General features: G+C 35.4%; 1 non-coding gene across 1 annotated transcript; it reads right to left on the reverse strand.

The window, feature by feature from the left end:
• Positions 1-208: 208 nt before the first annotated feature.
• Positions 209-298, reverse strand: Trnaf-gaa (transfer RNA phenylalanine (anticodon GAA)). The gene is given in 2 exon segments: positions 209-244; positions 262-298. It is a non-coding gene; the product is annotated as a tRNA-Phe (tRNA).
• Between the last annotated feature and the right edge of the window lie 4,716 nt (positions 299-5,014).

Raw genomic sequence — 5,014 nt, forward strand, 5'->3', positions numbered from 1 at the left:
GTTAAAATTAAAAACACGTGTATTTTTTTATAAGATATTTAAGTGATGTAAGAAATTTTAATTAACGTCACCACGCGGCATCCATTAATTTTAATAAAATTGTCCAATTGTAGTAAAATGGATTATAAAATGTTTACATAAAATAAAGCTTTATTATATTTATTAACCTGACTAAAAAAAAATGTCAGCCGCCGAACTGTTCCGTTCGTGCCGGAACCCGGGTTTGAACCGGGGGCCTTTAGATGATTGTTGCGTAAACAACTTCAGTCTAACGCTCTCCCAACTGAGCTATTCCGGCTGACATCATTAATGTACTGCTATATGGTGAAGTTGTGTATAGCGATCGTTATTATATGTCTATTAATAAACTAATACATTGTACATTTTCGTACCACTACGCCTTCCAATAAACTTGCTTGCGCGATAGGTCATCAAATATTGTACTACATTGATTCTCCACTAAATAAGCAAATTAGAAAAACCACAAAACAAATATATTTTGATTATGTTTTGTTTTTATACAAAACCAGAAGTTTCGCGAATTTGCCCAGTCCCTGTGATCTTTCCACTGTGATCAGTTGTGGATCAGTTATTAATTAAAACAATAAGCTTTGCATTATTGGCAATAAATGTTGTAATAAATGTAATAGGCACAAATGCAGTACTTATTTACACTAATTTACACAAAAAATCACCACTATGCAAGATATTCTTAAAATAAAAATATATACATTGATCCGTAAAATAACTTCTCCTCCCGTAAGCGAAAAGAAAATGCATTGCATACTAGTCGCCGCTCTCCAGAGCGACGCCAACAACAATAGCAATTTTAATGACTGATTTATATTCCAGGAGCACATGGCTTAACTTGTCCGTTTTTTTTAACTCTCTTTTCTTCTTATACCCAAGGCAATTATATATAAAATATCCCTTTTTTTACATTTTTATTTCCCATTCAAGCTCTGGGACAGCACTGACAATACAGACCATTGATTTGAAACCCCTGATGATATATAACACACATTGGCAACACATTTCACTCTCCATGTGTTGTAGTATAAAAACAAGAGATGTTTTTGTCAGAAACACAATGCCCCCTACTGCGCCGCTTTGAATTTGTTTTTTTGACCTTTGACCTTGAATGATGACCTTGACCTTTCAGCACTCAAAATGTGCAGCTCCATGAGATACACATGCATGCCAAATATCAAGTTGCTATCTGAAGGGACATAGAAGTTATCAGCATTTTTCTAAACCTAAACGCGAAACCCAAATGCAAAGTGTGACGGAAGGACGGACGGACGCTCCGATCACTATATGCCCTCCCTCGGGGCATAATAATTATACCAGAGCACAATTAAACATTTTAATTGATAAGCTGTGCAACATAAGTTCACAGTATATTAAAAATTGATCATTTACATATTTAATCTGTCATTCGCTTTAGATTTTTTCTTCATTCAAAGTGGAGTATAAATGTATTTTACAGGCAGTGGATCATGATTTTCATTTCATTAAACCATTTTATTTCAGTGATTTTTAGCACACCTTTGCTAAATCTAAACAAGAGGGCCATGATGGCCCTGTATCGCTCCACTGTTTTTTTTATGTGAAAAAAGCGTGCAATGCGTATGGGTTGAAATGTACTCAAGCATGTGTCTTTCTCTTTCTATCCCCTCGTCCCACTGAGCGCTTAAAGTTGGAAGGGTGAGCATTTTTATAAATGGAAAACGTTACTACGGTGTTAACTAAACAGACTAAAAAGCCCGGGAATAGTCGCACAGGTCCTTTGCTTATAACGTAGGTACATTTATCTCTCCAAAAAATATTGTCGTTCTTTCTATTTACATATTTTTAGATGCTGAAGATCAAATCTACGCATGTTCTACAAGATTAATGAAAGTGTAGATCACCTGAACTTTACTTCATTCTTGAGGCATTAGTGAGTGTAGCAGGATTGTTAACGTGGTGAAGAAATTGTTTATTTTACAAAGAAGATATTTGCCTGAGGAAACATAAAGTTACGAGTTTTTCAGGTTCATGAGGTGCCGAAAGGCAGTAGGAATGATAACTTTGTAGTTTGTTTGGTAAAACAAGTAATTGTTTATGAGACAAAAATTGAATAATAATTCATCAAGATGTTGCGATCATGGCAACACTACCATGGAAGTTGTGTTTTAAAAAATCAATAAGATATTATTGAACTGGATTAAACACTACGAAAAAGACACGAAATTATCATGTCATCCAAAATATTTTTTTCTGGATATATGGACACTTTCGACACTTTCCCACAGCTTCGTGACCCAATTTCCGATGGTCTGTATAAACATTGATTTCCAAAAAATAAAATAAATAGTTGTGCATCTGCTTACATGTATTGATAGATTTTTTTTTGATAAACATCTCCAATGCTCCAAAAAGTAAAGATAATGTCTACAAACGGACGCAAAAAGACTTGATTCCCATGCATGCATGTAGGGTTGTTGTTGTTGTTATTGTGACCTTGGAACTAATTATGTAAACAAAGTCTTTGACTGGTCCGCGCATATGCAGAAATGTTTTTTCGATCGTGCTTTTGAACTGATGGGTTATCATATTAATGGCAAAACAAGGGACAAAATTGTCACAAAACCAGGTTTTCATTGTGAAAAAAAATCTGATAAAGGGAGACAACTCAAACTGAACTTTTGAAATGAACAAACAAAATTAACCCCCTTTGTAAGTTTGTTTTAAAATAAATCTATTTTTAGTCGTGGCGACCTTGACATTGGAGATATTGACGTGATTCTTTCGTGCGACACACCGTCCCATGATGGTGAACAAATGTGCAAATGATTTTAAAATCTCAAAATGAATGACATAGTTATAGCCCAGACAAGCTCATTTATGGCTATTTTTTACCTTTGAACTCAAAGTGTGACCTTGACCTTGGAGATATTGACGTAATTTTTTCGCGCGACACACCGTCTAATGATGGTTAACAAATGTGCCAAATGATTTTAAAATCTCACAATGAACGACAAAGTTCACAATGAACGACAAAGCTTGTTCCGCCCGCCCGCCAGCCCGCCCGCATTCGCCAATCTTATAACCAGTTTTTTCCTTCGGAAAACCTGGTTAAAAAGCTTATAAATAATGGGGGTTTAATGCATATCCAATGGATATGGGCAGGAAGATGTTGAAAGTTTGCACAAAAGAGGCTTTATATAAGCATATGTTCAGTTTTGTGACCCCCAGAGCAGGGTCAAATTTGAGCCCAGGGGAATAATTTGAACAAGTTTGGTAGAGGACTATTAGATGTCACTACATACCAAATTTAGTAGCCCTAGGCTCTATAATTATGAACAAGAAGATTTTTAAAGTTTGCACAAAATAGGCCTTATTTAAGCATATGTTCATTTTTGTGACCCCTGGGGCAGGGTAAAATTTGACCCCAGGGGCATAATTTGAAAAAACTTGGTAGAGAACTTAAAGATTTTAATACATACCAAATTTGGTAGAAATAGGCCAAATGGTTATGGTCAAGAAGATTTTTAAAGTTTGCACAAAATAGGCCCAATATAAGCATATGTTCAATTTTGTGACCCCTGGGGAACGGTCAAATTTGAGTCAAATTTGATCCCAGGGGCTTAATTTGAACAAACTTGGTAGAGGACTATTAGATGTCACTACATACCAAATTTGGTAGCCCTATGCCATACGATTATGGGCAAAAAGATATTTAAAGTTTGCACAAAATAGGCCTTATTTAAGCGCATGTTCATTTTTGTGACCCCCGGAGCAGGGTCAAATCTGACCCTATGGGCATAATTTGAACAAAATAAGTAGAGAACTATTAGATGTCACTACATACCGAATTTGGTAGCCCTAGGCCCTACGGTTATGGACAGAAAGATTTTTAAAGTTTGCACAAAATAGGCTTTATAATTATAAGCATATGTTCATTTTTGTGACCCCCCCCCCCCCCGGCAGGGTCAAATTTGACCCCAGGGGCATAATTTGAACAAACAAAGTAGAGAAATATTAAATGTCACTACATACCAAATGTGGTAGCACTACTAGGCCCAATGGTTATGGACTTTAGATTTTTAAAGTTTGCACAAAATAGGCTTTATATAAGCATATGTTCAATTTATTGACCCCCGGGGCGGGGTCAAATTTGACCCCAGGGGCATAATTTGAACAAATTTGAAAGAGGTTTACCACAGGAACATTTGTGAGAAGTTTTATCAGAATTGGATTTGTAGTTTAGGCGAAGAAGATGTTTAAAGAAAAAGTTAACGCACAGACGCACGCACGACGGACACAGGACCATGACATAAGCCCCGCTGGCCTCTGGCCAGTGGAGCTAAAAATGTTTCCATATCTCAACGTCACAACACCTTTACGTTTGATGGTCAATTAAAATAATATTAACATTCAAATGCAAGATGGCAAAATAAAATTGTGTGACATGAAAAACTTACATGGTGCATAAAACATAACTAAAGTTGGTTTTTTATTCTTCTTGAGCAGTTTTTGGAAATTCTGAAATCATAAAATAAATACAGGCTTAATAAAGCTACATTTGTACACCAAACAGCATTCACTACATGAGATATTATAATAAATTTGTGCATATGAAAGAATGAACTTGAATGCTGAAGAGATGTCTATAATAAAACCATTTTACAATGTTTACAAGCTCTGCTGTTGGTCTCTCTGACTTTGTAAAGTTAAACACTGATAACTTTTGTTTTTTCCTACTATTTTGGGAATGGGACCCTGTTGGATTGGAAATAATCGCCACCTTTGGACTTAAATTGGAAAACTAGTGTTGTTTTGCTAACAAATGCTTAAAAATTGAGATAAAAAGTGTTTTCAATATTATATTTACTATAAAGGTTCAACTAATAGAGGGGTAAAACTATTTTTGTGTTTCTTGTTTGTTGGAAACCTTTCAATTGGGAATATGTAGGTGCAATTTAGGAAAAATATATACTTTTTTCCATTCAGAAAGGGACTGTTTACT

Source organism: Dreissena polymorpha, chromosome 2 (assembly GCF_020536995.1).
Source record: "Dreissena polymorpha isolate Duluth1 chromosome 2, UMN_Dpol_1.0, whole genome shotgun sequence".
Taxonomy (NCBI): domain Eukaryota; kingdom Metazoa; phylum Mollusca; class Bivalvia; order Myida; family Dreissenidae; genus Dreissena; species Dreissena polymorpha.